This window comes from Gallus gallus, chromosome 5, assembly GCF_016699485.2.
Source record: "Gallus gallus isolate bGalGal1 chromosome 5, bGalGal1.mat.broiler.GRCg7b, whole genome shotgun sequence".
Taxonomy (NCBI): domain Eukaryota; kingdom Metazoa; phylum Chordata; class Aves; order Galliformes; family Phasianidae; genus Gallus; species Gallus gallus.
This window is the reverse complement of record NC_052536.1, coordinates 3,784,696-3,802,321: the sequence shown is the minus strand read 5'-3', so window position 1 is coordinate 3,802,321 and position 17,626 is coordinate 3,784,696. Positions and strand designations below refer to the sequence as shown.

Genomic DNA, 17,626 nt, shown 5'->3' with positions numbered 1-17,626 from the left:
CTACACTGATAGTAATGTGTCCTGTTTTATGATGTTTGTGGTATGGCAATAGAAGATGAACCTACCCACCAATGTTTCATTACATGTTGTGGCCATGTGACAGATGGCAGCAGAGGGGCACTCTGACAGAATGATGTCTGACATGGAAGAGTGTACGGAGCAAAGGTGTGTCACTGAATTCCTCCATGCAGTAAACATTGCACCTGGCATTCACTGAAGCTTGCTGAGTGTTTCTGGAGACAAAACAGTGGATGTGAGCACAGTGCTTTGGTGCATTTCAGCAGTGTAGACGGTGATGTGACATTCTGCTTGGTCATGCACAAATATCACAACATGAAAAGAAACGCATCTTGATCAGCTCATCCATAGATTATGACCAGTATATATCTACTTTTTAAATTGAAAGGTTACTTTTTGAAGCTGACAACAGTTCTGTTTAACCTAAGCAAGCTCATATTCATGGAACATTTGCAGTATTTGTCAATTATTAACCCAGATGAAAATGTTACCGCTCCCATGAACTTTTGTTTTTCATAATATGAAAACATTCAGCTTGATTTAAATAAGTAATAGTTTTAAAAAGTTTGCAACCTAATCATTCCAAGAAGATAGCAGTTAATGAGTGCAGTCGGCAAATGGCAAGGCCTTTGACTCTAAAACCATTTTCAATATATTCTGTTTAGATGAAAGTGTTGATAGAAGTGAGTGGGATTTTTCTTTCATCTAGCTGAACTGTAAGTCCTAATGAATCTCTAGGTTCTTTTCCATTGTTGGAAGCTCCTTCTCTTCAATTGCTTTGAAAAACAAATATTTCATCTTGAGGACGCAGCATGTTGCATGCCTTGCAGGCATTCTTTAGCTGGCTGCTTAACCCCATAATCATTTTCTTTCTCTCTTACTTCTCCTCCAAGTAAGTCTTGGTATCAGAGATAGCTTACAGAAAGGCGAAGGAATACAAAGTTTTAACTTCTAGACCAGTGCGCATGGAGCTATGGCAAATAACGCACAGTTATGAGATACAAACTAGTTTGTCATGGTCTTAACAACATACAGTCATGGATTTCCTTTTCATTTATTCAGGAAGGTAGTTTGCTTCTTACAGACATTACATTTGATGTCTTTGATCATATTGTTTTGTGTTGATGTATGTGATTTCAAAAAGTTTTTCTAAACTTCTTTGGACTAAGGACAAAATTCATCAACATTGCATGAACTTCCTTTCACTACATATGTAAATTGCAGTCTGAGTGTTTTAATTAAAAACAAAAACAAAACAGAAAAAAAAACGGCAGTGTTGTTACTTAGATTGTCAGATGCTTGATTTTCACAAAATGCTAGGAAAATGTTTTAATGGATGCATTCTGTTACTCTGGTCTGCACTGTTGTGAATTTTTAGTTCACAGGAAACTGATGTCAAAATCATTAGGAAGTGTCACTGTTACTTGTTGCTCTCCAGCACTTATGAAAATATCAGATAAATAGAGAGAAAGTTGCAAAATTGTCCTGCTTTCTTGACTGAAGAGATTTATCAGTCAGGAAATTAAGATTATTTTTAGAAAGAGAGGACAATATACACAAGATCTAAGATAATTTTCTGGAATCAGAAATCAAAATTTTTGAAATCCTGTGCAGATAAGAATTCAAAGTTCTGGAGTAAGACCTCTTTGCTTGTGCTGCTTTGGAGTAAGCTGTAATTTAAACCTCGGTGTTAAGAATTAAAATTTTTAAGAATTAAGTAAAGTTTGTGTGCTGCTACGCTTTGTACCTCATTGATATTCAAAAGGGAACAAATCATTCAGCATGAAGGAGATCGGTAATTTTTGAAGCTTAGAATGTTAGTATCAGTTCAGTTTCCTTTTCCTGTTTGTACAAGTGTTTGAAAATAGCTTGGTAGTTTGAAGGGATGGGAGAGGAGGCAGATGTCGTAAGGATGTTTTTGTAAAGATCAAGATCATCCTTCATATCATAGGACTGGGCAGATGTCAGGGATGAAGGATTTCTGTTTTGAGCATATGAAATAATTGGACTTTTAATCATTATTAACTTCAGAAGAAAGACATTGCAGCCTGCAATTATTATTTTCCCTGCAAAGTCATGTCTGTATCTTGTGGTGCTATCCTGACAACGTTATGAGTGCCCCTCATAAGCCATCTAGACTGCCCCTCTGCTGCCATCTGACATATGACAACAAAATGTAATGGAGTATTGGTGAGAAGGTTCAACCTCTACTGCCATACCACCAACATCCACCTCTGATGTCTGGAGCCATTGGAATAAAATAGGAAGTATTACTTTTGGAGCAGCCTACATATTTTTACCTTCTCTCTAACAGTTCTGTTGGAAAGGTCTCAGTGCTTATGTTCAGTGATTCTGATCAGATGGAAGTTTGGTTTCTGTCCAGCAGTATTTCTAGCAGAACTTCACCTGCGGGCTGTAAGAAGTACTACAGTTAAGTGTGATCCTATGCCAAAATCAACTATTTATAACAGTTCATCCTTTGGCTGCACTACTCTTATCTGTTTGTGTATGATGAATGATTCCATTTTTATTATTGAGTTCTTCATACGTTAAGAAACATTTTACTGATCTTTTTTGTTTATTCCCCTCCATGGTCTGGCTGTCACATCTCACTTCCTTTACTGTCAAAACTGTTATTTCCGTTAACCTGTCAATTAGAATATAGCAAACTGCATGGTTTTGGGCTCTTTTACCTATTTACATGCCCGTCTCTTCCAGGATCTTTGGTAGCTTCTGCTGTGAGAGGGCTATGGGCATGGATATACAGATATGCATGTACTCAAGACCTAGAAGGAAGGATATATGAAACTGTATTGTTCTTGTTATTCATATGAAAATTTTTTAATGAGGTAAAAATATGCACAAAAAGGATGTGTTGTCTATGTTTCTGCCAGCAGCAGCAGGGCTTTTGATTAGATCAGGTTTCATTGTGTATGTGTGGCATAGATGCTGTAGAAATAACACTGCAATAGTTTTGTTGTTTGAAGTTCATTGAGGTATCATTGTTTCTTTATCTTCACAAAGATTACTGTTTCTTGTCAGTAAGCCTTCTTATGGTATTATGGTCTGAACACTTCAGATATATTCAAAGGGATCATTTTTCTTCTTCTTCTTCTTCTTCTTTTTTTTTTTTTTTCTGTCCTCAGCAATGTAATCTAATTTTTAGATTATAAGGATCACACACAGTTTCTATGGATCTAATCCAAGTGTAATTGATAGACATATCACTTGATTAAGGGTTGGGCACACATCTGAGCAGGCTGGCCAACCAAATAACCCTGTATTTAGAGGAGAAAATCTGTTAGACTACCTGCCTTTTTTGAGGTGGCAACATGGTAGAAGACAAAGATAATGTCTACAGCCATTGAAACTGCCTCCTGAACTGTTTTTTGAACATATAAGCTAGTATAGTTCAACTGTGACCTTGTTTAAGCTTATTCCAAAAGTGAAGTAATTTCTGGCATCTAAAGCAAGTACTTGAAGCTTTAAAATCATGGCTCTATAAACTGTGTTCTTCTGCATTACAAGTAATCTATTAGTAAGCACCATTTAAGACATGAATTTGGGCTGTTTTGCTTCAACCCGTATGTACAGTTCAGAAGGTCAGGCATTACCACAGTATCTCTCCTGTTATTTTAGGGCTCTCATGTTATGGTTGGCCCTGATCACTTGGCATTTGGTTTCAGTTAGTTTTTCCATGGGTTTGGCTTTTTAGAAGAGACACATATCAAGAAAAATGCAACGAGTTGCAAAGTTCACAAAGGCTGAGGACTGTGATCACATTTAGATGTTAGCAGTTGAAAGGAGATAAGCATCTCAATTTAAGGACTGCAACTGTTTAACCTAAATATAGCAAGCCTAAGTTATGGGTGACGGGGAAAGCAAAATTTGTTGTGGGTTGTGGAGTAGGGAGAGGCAAAAGGAAAATAGAGGCAGTTTGTATTGTGGTAGCTGTGAATTGCTTTCCTACTTGTGCCATTTTTTGTTAAATTGCTCTAAATTTAGAGGTAAACATGTGAAAGTGGAGAAATGGTGCTCTTCATTGCAGTATAGTTCAGTAATTAATTCAATAAGTAATACAAAGAGTGGAAGAGGGATTTCTTTCAGGTTAAAATGATGACCCTTTGATCCCCAGCTGTGGCTCATCATTTAAACTGGTGTTTTTCTTGTTGCTGTGGTTTTTACTGTAAGATGTTGTTTTTAACCTCTGGGTGAAGACCTGTGCAGCAAATGCAGGCAGCCGTTGTTTAAAGAATGCCTGAGGGTAAAGTGAAAATTCCAAGGACTATATTTCAAAATACATGTGGCGGTTTAAATGATCAAATTCTAGTAATAAAAGGAGTGTGTGTATCCTATGCTGCCTCAGGGTTTATAGACTTGCCATCTAATTGATGTGGTAAGATTTTCAAAACTGGGAACTGCTTAATACTTTAAAAAATGTTACCCTCTTTCCTAAAACAGCTTTTGAATGTTGAATGAAGTACATTAATGCCAGCATGAAAGAGGTGCATTTTCTGTAGCTGTGTAGTGGTAGAGACTAGTTGCTTATGTATAAATACTAGAAGGCATGGGAGACCTGAAGGAATGTGTATTTATGTCTTTTCAGTCACAAAGAAGTTTTAGATACCTGTAAATCCAGAGAACACAGAACTGTATAAGAAACTTGTGGATGTGGAATCCTGAAAGATAGTTTAATCTTTTTGGACTCTGCTGTCAGTAGAAATTTGATGCTGGAGCCCTAACAAGACTGTGCCTAGAGGTCAGTGAAAGACCAGAAAACCCTAATAGAAAGTACAGATTAAGTTGGCAGGAAGAATCTACATCTCCCACTATTTTCTACACCTCAGAGAGTATTTATGGCTCATGCTGACACTGTGTGCATTAGCTAATTTTGTGAGGTTTTGGTATAGTCAAATTTCTATAAATATGTTAGACAGTATCAAGACATGGGGTTTGGGTTTGTTTCAAATTTCAGGTTTTTTATGACTCTTGTTTCAAGACTGCAGTATTTTGATAATGTAGATTTATCATACTCATAGGAATTTGAATATATAAAAACTGAGATTTTCAATACTAGTAGTGCAGCATCTTTTTGAAGACATCTTATGTATTCCATCTTTTTTCCAGGCACGTGTGTGACAGAGAAACTATACAGTTAAACATAACTTCTGTTCCAGAAAAAAGCACAGCAAAGATAAAATAATGTCTATTAAAACATTCCTGGCTTCTCTCATTGTAATATCACACTGAAATTAAAGATTTTGAATTTCATGTTCTTGTGAAATAGAGTGATTTATTCTCACTTTCTACTGAAAGTAAAAACAATTTTGATGTGTTTCTTATCAATTTTAAGGAACATGTATATTAGACTAGGTCTGTATGAGAAAGACAAATGGTTATGGCTACTACCTACTTTTGCTTGCTGTTGGAAGATTACAAATGTCATTGATAGAAGATATGGTCTATAACACCTGTGTGAAGTTGAGAGATTCACTATACTTTGGATGAAGGATCCTGTTGAAGTCAACACTTCTGCTTTTTAAAATCATCCCATATATTTTCCAATTACCCATGCATCTTATATGCCTGCTCATTCTTCATATACTCCTCAGCCCTGCTACCTCTAACATTAGGTAGCCCTGCTACCTAACATTTACTCTTTTACTTGTATCATTGGAGAGACTGTACACCCTGAATGTTTGTAAGTTGTGTAGATCCTTATTTGTTTACTGCACATAGATTGTCAAATCAATACAAGCAACATATGCTTAAATGCGAATTTACAGAATACTATTACAGCATGAAAGTGTAAAATATAAGTATAGTGTCTAATCACTGTGCATGCAAATCCTTGTTATGTGGAATACTTTGCTTGATTTTAAACCATTTCTGAGTGAAGGTGAACTTCTAATGTGCACAAGTTTCTCTTCATCTTTTGCTGATATTCTTTAATGTTGTAAAGCATGCTTTTGAGCAATTTGAAGTACAGTTTGAATGAAGAACGTTGTCCCAAGACAGTGTTTATTATATATGTTTAAGGAGAGTGACAAGAGACCTAGATCATCACTTGGTTCTAGCTAACTGGACTTGGGTGACTATCAGAGGAAATTACTCAGTGAAAATCATAGTCATCTTGGATAGTCCAGCAGAAAACTGCTGCGGCAGTGGAGAAGTACTGCCATAAAACCAAATGCAGCACTGCACAATGAACTATAGCTGCTTTATGTGAATGATGCTGACTGACTCTACAGTAATGTGAGGATTAAAACTGGGAACATAAGTATTTCCTTGCAAAGGAAAGTAAGAACCAAGCCTCCAGAAAGAAACGAGAATGTCTTTTAAAATTATTTTTTATTTCTACACAGTGTTGCCTAGTTCAACAAGAGCTTGGTTGACTAACTTGACTGAGGCCCCATTAAAATGGATTTTACTTTGGGTCAACTAGAGTTTAAGAAGTTCAGGAAGAGAGCATAAGAAATATTTTTGTGTGCTTTCAGCAGGCCTCTGCAGGGCCTCAGCAGTAAGGGAGCTACTGTGTGTGAAGGGCTCGATATGCTGGATAGAACCCGTTAACCTGGGAGGGGAAAAGGGAGTGCTGCAGTTAATGGCAGAAATCTACTATTTACTATCAGTCAAAACTAAAAAGTATGTGTAAATCTCCAGAGAGAACAAGGATGTAAATGTAGCATCGCATTCATTAAGAAGTATCTATGCCCAGCTTCTTTCCTGCTTGACAATATGAAGTACTAATACCCTCTCTCATGTTTTCTCCCATGTTTTTTGCTAATTTGCGTGACCTCCAGGTAATTTTTCCTCTTTCCTTGTGGTTCTTTTTTACTTCAATAAATGTCCACCAAAAAATTGGACACAAGGAGAAAAGAAATACCACAGCCTTCAATTTCTGGGAAAATATCTATATATGCAGCTAATTTCCTTAAACTAAAGAGCACTCTTATTTACTCAGTGTATATTTGAAGCTGATGAAGTTTCAATGACTATCAGTCTCTGGAATGAAATATGAGAAATAAAAGCTACTTGAATTCATGGATGTTATTGGGTTTTAGACTTTGTTCTTGACCAAGAACTACCTAGGGTCAGAATTTGACCCTTCTGCAATGTGACTGAGGTACAAGCTTTTACCTAAACCTTGGTGAGTTGGTGAGCATCAAGACTGCAGTAAGCATCAGTACACAGGACCAGCTCTCACTGTGGGATTGGGTTGGTCTTGAAAAATCTGGAATTTAAACAACTGATAGATATTCTGAGCTCTGATCTCCTTCAAGGTGGTGGTGGTAGATATTGCTGAAGGGACAGTATGTTTGATATACTTGAGTACTGAGGATTTTAAAGATCAATTTTGCCACAGATATTGAAACACTTATGATTCAGGTTTTGTTGTGTTTAAGACTGTAGCTATTTTAAGATTTAGTATGAAATGTTCTACAGACATTATCATCCTTTGATGTGTTCCAGAAGTGAGAATTTTCACCTTATACAGGACAGAAAAAATTATGCCTAAGTATAATTGGCCAGATGATGAATCAAGACTAAGTTTCTGAAGTCTTGGGATTTGGTTAGGCCTGCTATGGTATTGGGTAGGAAATAGCACCACAGAGAATGGCACCTGCTGTGCCAGGCCTTAACAGAGTGCTCTGTGCTAGAAATAGTCATGGGAATGAGACTGTTGTTTCATTCTTTTATCTTTTTATGTATCACTGACTACTGCCAGACAGAAATCTTCTGATGAAATGAGTCCATTTGCTGAACTGGAATTGTTGCCAGTGAAGATTCAACAAGCTAGCTGAGTTTTTTTATATTCCTATTCTGATATTTCTCTCTGTCTCTCTCTGTCTATTTTTTTTTTCTTTTCCAAATTCAGAGTTGAAATGCAGCTTTCACTCAGATAAAGGAGATCAAAATCTGAAGGAAATATTCCAAAAGGTCGGAAAGCAAAACTGTTCTTCCATCTGCCTATCTATTCTTCTGCATATGATTAGTCTGTGGACATTTTCCCCTCCAAATTTTCAGCTCCTATTGTGGTGAGGAAAAATATTTGAATTCTTAAAGGCTGACAGGTTAGAGAAACTGTTTCCCTCGCTGCTTCCCCTGTAACTGTGGAGTCCTTGTTTGAGGACTGATAGCACTGGGACAGCAGCCAGGACCAATACAATTCAGTGGGGCTCCAGCTGGTAGCAGTGCTAACAAAGGAGCTGCTCTGAAATGCTTTTGTTTCACTATCATCAGTGTCCCATTGTTTGCCAGGATAATTGCCCAGTTAATCCTAACTGGTAGGATAATCATAAAAAGCTCATGTCCAGTGTAAACAGGAGACAGTATTCTTTCTTTTTCTTTGCCAGGTATTATATCCCCTAAATTTCTAGCAATCTCACCAGATTGGCCCTCCATTGTTTACTGCCAGGCAATATAGGGTGACAAACTAACATCAGGAACATGGGATCAAATCCTAATCTCCCTTACTATTCAGGTGAAGTTTGTGGTTTTAGAGCCTAATTTTACTAGATCTAAGGATTAGGCCTAATTAGATTGTGTTCTGTATCTGTAGCCACCAAGCTGGCATTGCTAACTTTGAAACAAATACTTTCAGAAGTTCACGTGTTAACAAGCCTTTTTCTCAGCTCTAATAATAATTCTAGTACCTTTTTATACCCACACTAAAGAGGGCATTCCTGAGTAGTAACACAGTTTGCTATATAAAAATCTAATTATTACCACGGCAAATCCTTTGGAAAGTTACATGCTTTACTTGGCTTAATGACATTTTTATGCCCATCAGCTAACTAATTACAGTTATGGGAACCAATTCAAATAAGTGTTTTATAGTACTGAAAAATCGTGTTTACTTTAACTCCTCTTTTATCCCTTGAGATTTAGGATCAGGTTTTTCTTTGTGTCCTTACATTCTTCCTAGCCTTGCTTACTTGCAGGTAATCATGCTGGAAATACTTGTGGAAATTAGGTACTGTACAGTAATATTTCACTACTGGGCCCATTAACCTCAGATAGCAGATCCCTGCATACTCTGATTAAGATACTTTTAATGGGCACAAGGTCAGAGATGTTCTCTTTACTCCCGTTCTCTCACTATAGTTTTTGCGGTGGGTGGAGTTAAGACAATGGTGGAAGTGCCAGAAACATTCCCTACTATAGCCCAGGGGAACTATTTATGTGCCTGCTTTTCCCACTTAAGCAGAGAAAAGCATGTTACAGAAGGCATGAAGGAAAGGCATTTAAAAAAGATATATGAAACTTCCTAAATGACTTGGTATTTTAAGAAAGACTTTTTGAGAAATGTATCTGTCTTCAAACACCCTCTACTTTCCCTTCCAGATAACGTCTTGTCCACAAAGAGAGCACAAATATTTTTATGTTTATTAGATTCAATTTTGGTTAACTATATTATCCTGTTTTATCTGGATTTCTAGCTGCAAGATCTATGTGATGCATGATACAGTTTCATCTATTTGTTCCCATAAGCCTTCCTTCTACCTTTTAACCGTCAAAATTTTGATTCCTTGATTCATTTTACAAAATTCCAAAAGTATGTTCAGGAAAATCAGTGAATTCACTTTGTCTCATGCATCTTTTTGAGGATTTGGCCTTACATAACAGGTAGTTTTTGAAATTTGTGCTATTATATAGGCCACCAAAATACATCGACAATGCCTTTTGTCATTTGGTTTTATTTTAAGTCACGGTCAAGAAGACAACAGTGTAGACTGCTGTTTGATAACCTTCTGGAATAAGAAGCACTTTGGAAAAAATGATGGGTTTTTTTGGTGGCTTTTTTGTTTGTTTGTTTGTTTGTTTTTGACTAGGCAGATTTCCCTAGATCTAGCTGCTCTTTCAAAGTCTTTTAAGGCATATAGTTTGTTCCTAGTGCTAGTTTTCTCCTAGAACCCATGATGACATTTAAAGCAGCTCTTCCACAGTAAAAGACTTTGACAAGTTTTTATCAAATCAACTGCACAACTCTACTGAAACTCTGCCTGTAAGGCTGATTTGTAATGGACTGGCTTGGTTCTCTTTATGTGTTTGGCTTCTCTGAATTGTGACCTTCCCCATGCCGTAGAAGGTGCATTTCCAAGGAGAGACAAGAACATGGAAATCCAAGGCATAGGCTGACCCAGATGAAGCAGTAAAGGAACTGGTAGTTTGAAATCTCTCATAGCCACTGAACAGTTCTGAAATAATATTTCTTTGAAGTGTCTTGGTTTCTAGGCCTGCAGGCACAAAGCTACATGTACAGCTTTGTACAGCAAGAGTTTTGTTGTTATTGTGAAATGCTATTTCTCAGCATGTGTGTACCTAACAAGATTTAAGGGAAATTTCAAAAAACAAAATCAAAAACAGAAAACAAACAGACAAACAAACAAAACAAAAACAAAAACATTTTGACCCAATCCAGAATTAAGCCTTTTTTTTTTTTTTAATAGAATTTTCCACTGAAGAAGTGAAAGTCTTGAATGTTACAGATTTACAGCAATAACTAAGTGGGGAAAAAGATTATTACTTGCACTTAAATTTTTGAAGTAGAATTTGCAATGCTCCTTCATACTTAGCACTAGAATTTCTGCTATTAATCAGCTACCGTACATCTCATTCAAATCTGTGAACAACTGAAACATGTGGAACTCTTTTATGTTTGTGTTCTATTACCGTAACTTCTGGAAAGAATATGCAGTAAATTAAGGCTATCAATTTCACAATATCTGCTGCTATCAGTTTTCTTGGTATTCCCTCTCTGCTTTGTCTTTTCTGTTACTGTGCTTGTTCTGAGAAGTGGCAGTGTGCTCCGTACAAGCTCAACATCAGTCCAAAGACATTAGTGCTGACAATGCTACACCTGCAAACCTTCCCCAAAATGCAATTGTTATGACATTCTGGGAGAGAACAATTTCTGGTTAGTCAGGTCCTAGGCCCTTATTTAGGGCTCCCTGAGGAAAACAAAGGTATCATCAGTGAGCAATGAACCAGCAGCTGTGCTGAACAGTGTGCTGAGTGATGTCCAGCTCTTTCTGCTGGTGTATTAGGTCTAAATTTCCATCTCCTAGTACTGTTCACATCTTCACAGCACAGATACATCAGAAAAACAAGCTTTGCCATTTTTTTCCCATGGACAATTTTCAAACTTGGCTCAGAATTATACCTCCTAGAACATGTGATGAGGAGCCTCATCATAGAGCTAGGTAGTATTTGACTGTGATTGCCAGTAGAATAACTGCTCTGTCCTGATCTGCAGGTGTAGTAGGAATTTTTGTCTGCTGACAGAAATGTTTTCTAGATGCAACTGTGAAATGCTTGTTTTCCATGCTGATTTTCTTGGGTTCAAGCCTTTATCTAGAAGTCAGACAACAAATGCATGACAGGAAGGAAGGACCTGTTAGGACAGTGCTGTAATTGCACGCAGAAGAGATGGGTTCAAATTCTGGCTTTGCTGCAGGTTTCCGATGTGACCTTGCAAAAACATCCCAGTGCATCAGTTACCATAGCAAAACAAAGATATAATTTCCTTTCTTCCTCTGCCTGTCTCATATACAAACCTTTGAGGAAAAGCATTATTACTTACAGTGTTACAGAACTGGGACAATTAGCTGCCTATGTGTTACCAACAATAAATGAAAGTGAAACAGGCAGTCTTGTGCTGCAGCAATGACAGCCCTGGGCTGCTGTCAAGGTAATACTGATCAGAAGCACATGTGGTGTTTGAAAAGCATTTTATCGCTCATTACCAGTTCCCCAGTTCATCCAGCCTTCCAGTGTCAAAAGCTGATGAACGAAGCCGTAGCTTCTTCCCTTCACTTCTTGAATGGGGCACAAAGAGAAATAGCAGCCGCTGTGCGTGTTAAGGCACTTTATACCTAAGTTCCCCTTGTGAGCATTGTCCCTTCAGGATGGAAATGGAAGAAGATGGGCCAGTGTGCAGTATGCTAGCAGATGTGGCAGGAGGCTCGTCCTGACCTGCCTCTCTCTAGAGAGTGCACAGCATCAGCCACATGCAGGGGGCGATCTGCAAGACTGGGATGAGGAATAGGATTGGCCTCCCTGATATTGCCTCAGCGCTGCTTTGAGCTTCAGCTCTGTGTGCATTTCCCATGAGGTAGGTGTTGGAGTCTATAATGTTTTCAACTGCTGCAAGAAGGCAGCCTTAAAAATATCATCATGTATTTATCCGGAAAGAGCTTTAAGGACAGGGCATTATGAGCAAGTCTTCTCAGCCACTGGGCTCAGACATTGGAAAATGGAGAATGACCCACTAGTCCACATAAGCAGCTCTGGACTGGAATGGAATGGAAATACCTTGCACTCCAAGGAAACTATGTAGGAATAATTTAGCTTGAGAAAGATGTTTGTGGTGTCTGCCCTGGGAGCTGGGCAAAGACACCACTGTTGTGCTGCTTACTTCTGTGAAAGATTGCCAGGGTCTCTGAAACTTCTGTGGTGCATAATACAAATCTTGGAGAGATTTATTGTGGTTAGAGAGCAGAAAGGGAGTAGTTACATTGGTGTGGTGATGCCTTAGCAAATACACTGCACTGTAAACAAGCCCTAGGTTAGCTGGGCTGGTATCAGACTGGTGTCTCCTAATGGCATGGTGGGGTGCTAGCAGAACAGTAATTCACAGGGAGGAGTGCTGTCTACAAAATTACAGTGTCTCCATTTTAAACTCCTGGTATGTTTCTGGAGGTTTTTTCAGCCAAACATTGGTACACTATTGTTTACCCTAGCTGAAAAGACCACAGCTTGTAGTGATTGTAGGCCATTAGTGCAATAGCAAAAGGGAATGCTTCAGGCACATTTGGGGACTTAAAGAAATATATTGACTAAGGAGGCAACACTTTGATGAGGTTCCAGGAGGAGCATATAAAAGGCCTTTTTGATTAAAATGTGTTTCAGTTCTGCAGAAAAATGTGTGTGTTTGGGAGGATGCTTACTGATGTTCCCGGCTGCGTTAAAAGAGGAGTGGCCAGCAGGGAGAGGGATGTGATTGTCTCCCTCTACTCATCTGGAGCACAGTGTCCAGGCCTGGGCCCTCCAGCACATGAAGGATGTGGAGCTCTTGGAATGGGTCCAGAGGAGGGCCACTAAGATGATCAGAGGGCTGGAGCACCTCTCCTATGAGGAAAGGTTGAGGGAACTGGGCTTGTTTAGCTTGGAAAAGAGAAGGCTTCAGGGAGACCTCATTGTGGCCTTCCAATACTTGAAGGGAGCACATAAACAAGAGGGGGTATGTCTGTTTATGAGGGTGGATAGTGATAGGACAAGGGGGTATGATTTTAAATTGAGACGGGGAGGTTTAGGTTAGATATTAGGAGGAAGTTTTTCACACAGAGGGTGGTGATGCACTGGAACAGGTTGCCCAAGGAGGCTGTGGATGCCCCATCCCTGGAGGCATTCAAGGCCAGGCTGGATGTGGCTCTGGGCAGCCTGGTCTGGTGGTTGGCAACCCTGCACATAGCAGGGGGGTTGAAACTAGATGATCACTGTGGTCCTTTTCAACTCAGGCCATTCTATGATTCTATGTCTGCATGAGCTAGCATTGCTTCCTTCTTGGCCTGTCTGTTTCTCTTAGTGAGTAAAAGATCTCTTTTGCCCCCTCATCTGCATGTGAATTTGTCACATCAGTGACATCCACTTACAACTTGTCCATTTTCAATCCTTGTCCTCTTTTTTTCTCCCTGTTTCTCATCCGTTCCTGTATCACACACTATATTCATCATCACTTTGTTCATTTTTTATTCTCTCTTCCTGAGTGCAGGGGGATTCTTTCCACTCTGGCCATTTTGAATCTAGCTGTAAATGGGTATGTCCACGTAAAGGAGTAGTGGTCTGAAGTGTTGGGTGTGCTGTCACTGTTCATGTTAATAAGGGTTTCTTTAAAGGTTGTTGAAGTTCAGTTCAGTGCCTGAACATTTGTGATGTATTTATAATTTTTAATTGGTAAACTTCATGGAGCTTTACAAAGTCATTTTGTTAAAGCATTTTGGGCTCTATGCCAAATAAACTTGCCACGGTCAGATTCTTTAGATCTTAGAGCTGTGGTTGTCAAAAGTGCCAAAAAAACAAGTGCTCAAGGGCAGATTTTTGAAAGTTTGTTTAGTCATCTAACCATCTCTGAAGTGGGAGTTTGTCCTCAGTTCTTGTTGCAGTGTAGTTGAGTTTAGATAGTGAGAGGAATTAAATTTGTCACCCATCTATGGGAAGATGCTTTTCAGCTCTGAATGTGTTTTGCTATAAGGTACAATGTATGGCTTTTTCTTATAAGGAAAGTTATCAGTCAAGTTATCAGTGGTAATTTTATTAGCTTCAGAACCCCATCCAGTCTTATTTGGAAGAATCTGCTTTATTTTCTATCTGCACATCTGTGTAGCAGCTGCAGTTACACAGTTCCCAGGGGCTCAGTCTAATTTGTAGAATTACAAGGGTTGCGCCTGGCTATAGAAAAGGTCTGTTAGTGTTGCTGATGTTGAAAATTTAAGCCTGATGCATTCCACATGTTTGGTTTGTTTGATTAGACTTTTTCTGGGCCCATGACTAACCCTTTGTAAAAAAATAATTTTAAACCATGGTAACTATTGCATTGTTTAATTCCTGAGTAACAATTCCAGGGGGCCATTGTTTCATACCATCTCCTCTGAGATTCTAACAAGAGTGTCAGGTGAGCCATGAACTCAGCTGAATTTTCTCTTTCTCATCTTCCTCTTTCTCTTAAGTACATACAGAAACCAATTTCTTCATTCCTGGAAAGTTGCCACTCTGACAGAAATAGCAGTTGATAGAAGGGGTGTGTACAAAGCACACAAAGAACAGTGTTTCATCCAAATTAAACCATTAAGATCATTTTGCGTAGTGGAGTGAAGTTGACCTGATTTGAATGTGGTCAGAACGCTCAGCACAAGGCTTCACTACAATCTTTACAGGATTCCAACAACAGCCTGTACCCCATCGTGAAGAGAGACATAAGGCTGTATTCTTAGACAACAGCAGAGCAGCAGTTCTGTGTCTGTCGTGCAGGCAACTCCATGAAGACAAACTCCTCTCTATTTTCATCCAGCTGAAATCTACCATATGTTTATGTTCTGCAAGTGGAAAGCATTGGAAAAAATAACAGTTCAATTTTTGAACCTTTGGACAGTGTATCTGTTGTCTGTAACTGACCAGGGCTTCTTGCCAGACTGGAACCTCATAGAGGAAAGTGCCACCTACTGTGTAACCACATCCTGCCATACATCTTCTCTGCCTTCTGCTTACATGCTGCTCATCAGCTCAAATAAAAGTTGACAGCTTTGACACTTTCTGTGCTTGAAGGAACACTAAAGATGAATTACCAAGTGGAAAACACTTTGCCCTTTGGCATGAGCTGTGGGTCTCCTCATGGAAAATGAACTGTAGGTGGAAGTGGGAGGGGTTTAAATATTATTTAGCTGAAATTTTGGATTTGCTACTGGAAAGAAATTGTAGCACTTTTTATCGGGCTGACTCTATGACTTCTAATTTGTCAAACTAAGCCAACTATTTCCATTTATATTTGCTTCTGATTAGGCTGTATCCATCTCAGTTGTTATGATACATTCACAGTGCCTTATTTCACTTCTGCTGCAGGGCTGGGTTCACAGGAAGAAGACGGTAATGCAGTTTGCATCATAGAGGTCCTATCATGCTAGAAAATAGGGTCATGGAGACATTTGGCAGAGCTCAGGAACGGGACTGAGGCAGACTTCAGGAGGTACTGTGAGAGCTCAGTGGAAAGTAATCCAAAGCAAAGATTTTAACACGTACAAGCATTCTGAGTGGTAATATCTCTGCAGGAAGAATCTCAGTATTTTATTTGTTCTTCCTTCCTTTACTTGAAAAGCTAAAAGAATTTATCTTATTTATCCCAGAGATCAGTCTTATAGCTGCCAAACTGCTGTCTTTGGAGATAGGTTTTTGAACTGAAAATTTTAAGGAGGAGGCCTCAAGAGGATGTTTGTTTTTTTTTCTCCTTTTGTTACACAGTTGAGATGGATTACACAAGACCCAAGTGCATCATAGCCACCCTTACCATCTAGATTCTCCTGAAACAATTGAACAAACTCCTGTAATCTCCAGTGCAGCCAAGAATTCACCCTCACTTGAGGTCTTAAAGCCCTCTTGCTCTTTCTGTCCTTCGTATATTCCCTCTCGCTGTCTCTCTAACCCTAAATTCCCCAGTCTATGCTTATGGGCTTGTTACATCCATCACAAAAATGCAGCCATTCCTGTTCAGCAGCTTGCAGCGGTGTTACATAAACAAATTAAGAGAAACATGAGAATAGAGTATCAAATATCACAGGTGACTTTAGAACTTTTTTTTTTTCAACATTTTTTGACATTTAAAATTACAACATACTGTCTTTGGATGTACTCTTTCTTCAAACCGGTGGTTTTATTTTGGACAAACAGATAGTGCTGTAAGAATTGTTCGAGTACTTGCAAATACATGTTGGGAGGTGCAGCTTTAAGCTTATCACAACAGAAGCAAGCACAGTGGTTTCACGCGTCTTCTTAATGGAAGTACTAGAATCTGGATTTCTGCATTTTCTGTTGTTACTGTTGTGAGTTTTTTGTTTGTTTGTTTGTTTTGTTTTGTTTGTTTTGTTTTGAGCACTAAACTGTAGGACAATCTGTAAAATTTCACTGTGTGATAAACTGCTCAGGGAATTCTAACACACTCCATCAGCACTACATCAGTGTGCCAGGGAATGAATGGAGAACGTTTACATTTAAGGTAAACACTGATGACATTAGGAAATATTACTTAAAAAAGTAATCACATTGTTTAAGCTTCATGTCCTCTTGAACTGAAAGTAGTTCAAGAAATGAGAATGTTATTACTAAATGGAAGAATATAGCATTCTGGGGTGGAAACTTACATTCATTTAATTTGTTTTACTATCGGATGAAGAGATTGCCTCTTTTGGTGACTGCTAAGTTCAGATGTGGAATTAAGTTTTCATATAAGTGGGCTCCAGAAAAATGTGAATTTTTTACAAAAAATGTAGGCAGAAGAAATACATTTTGTTTAGCGGCACAGAAAAGTCACCCTGTCATAAATGCAAAGGTGAGTCTGAATGAGTAGTTTGGCTAAAACACAATTAATATTTTCCAAGTATTTGTGCACACATATATTCTATGACGAGTGACTGTTTATTTTAGTCTTCTTCATAATTACATCTCTTCATGATGGATGATGATTTCTATTGCAAACTACCAGAAAACTGATGATAACATTTCTTTCTCATAATGATCTCTCTTTTCAAGGATTTAGTTCTGGTCAGTTTTATGCTCCTTTGCAGCTGTACTCACAAAGTTGTTAGACAAGTGTTGCTCTCTGCTGGGAAAGGGATAGATGATTTTAGAGGAAGATCCTCCAGTTCTCCACTGTGTGTGGCCTAAAAAAGTTCCTGTCATATGAAGAATTTTGGGAAGCAGAGGGCTCACAATACCCTTCAGAGTGCACCTCCAAGTTGTCCCTGAGAGATTTTGTCTTCACCAGGTATGTTAGGATCCCTGGGTCTGTTCCTGAACATAACAACCTCTCGATCAGTGCACATGACATGTTTGCAAT

The 17,626-nt window shown here is 38.6% G+C and overlaps 1 long non-coding RNA gene across 1 annotated transcript in view; it reads left to right on the top strand.

The window, feature by feature from the left end:
* The first annotated feature begins 16,518 nt into the window (after positions 1-16,518).
* The window catches only part of LOC107053348, a 41,847-nt gene continuing 40,739 nt past the window's right edge, over positions 16,519-17,626 (top strand). The window contains exon 1 of the long non-coding RNA XR_003075337.3: positions 16,519-16,786. This is a non-coding gene — a long non-coding RNA (uncharacterized LOC107053348). The remainder of the gene's footprint in view (positions 16,787-17,626) is intronic.